The following is a 1123-nucleotide window of genomic DNA, read 5'->3' as shown; positions in this document are numbered from 1 at the left end:
TGGTGTGTGTGTGTGTGTGTGTGTGTGTGTGTGTGTGTAAGAAACAGGAAACACTCTCCGTACGGTTTTCTGGGAATTCAAGCTGCAATAGTAACGCCAGGTGGCACTATTGCCCTCAACATTTCAAGTAATGCGTGAAATTACTGTGTCAAGTACACTCTTCCTTCGGTTTCCTGGGCTAAACGACTTAGTGTTTTGAATAAACTTAACGCGTATCCCCATAATAGAGTTCTCTTGCATTACATGTTTCATAATTTTGATTGTGAGCTGGAGAAAAAATTATTTTTTTTCTCCTCTATCCTTTGAGGAGAAAAATACTCTGGTGTTTCCCTAAAGGGTGCAGGAATCTCCTTGCAGATACTGTCTGTTGAGTTCAAACAGCCTTTTTACCCCCTGCTTAACGACCATTTCATAAAGCACTGGGTGACCCTCACTTTTCTGCGTGGCTCTTTCCAGCTGTTAACCTTAGAGAGCAGAAGGATAAATGCTGCAGGAAGAGAGGGAGAAGAGATGTGAGAAAACGAAACAGACTGACTTTTCCATCTAGTTTCAGAGTGATCAACAAGGTTGATTGATTATTTCAACAAGGTATTTTGGCTTCATAAGTAACAAAGAAGACAAACATCCACATCCTTCTACAAGTACAGAGGTAGGAGTAAGATGGTAAAAGCCTTACGTCATCCCAAAATATTCAGGTACTGGCTATTTAAAGTATTGGAGGAAACTGAATAGTGTAGCACAAGGCATTTCCTAGCTTATTAAGCCTGAGAATAACTTTATCACTCTATTGAAGTGTTTTACAACTGATAACTAAATCTTGGAACACCTCTCTGCAATTAAATTTCTCTCTGCAAAACAGATGGTAAAATGGAGTCGCCGCAAAGAATTTCCACAGGCTCTGGCTGAAAATTAGAGACCTGGGATTAGCCTTGAAACATCCTCACTCCCAACTCTGTATGGTCATTCATTCATTCCTTTACACCAAGCTGCCTGGCTGGATGCTTTAACCACAGTGTTGCAAATTATAGGGATACTTCAACAGTTCCTTTGTACTACTGTTACCGATTACATAAACATTTAGACCTGTCTTTAAAAAAGTTATACACGAAGCAGGGGCTGGGAT

This window comes from Charadrius vociferus, unplaced genomic scaffold (genome assembly GCF_000708025.1).
Source record: "Charadrius vociferus isolate BGI_N301 unplaced genomic scaffold, ASM70802v2 scaffold377, whole genome shotgun sequence".
NCBI classification, from domain to species: domain Eukaryota; kingdom Metazoa; phylum Chordata; class Aves; order Charadriiformes; family Charadriidae; genus Charadrius; species Charadrius vociferus.
This window is presented reverse-complemented; position numbering follows the sequence as displayed.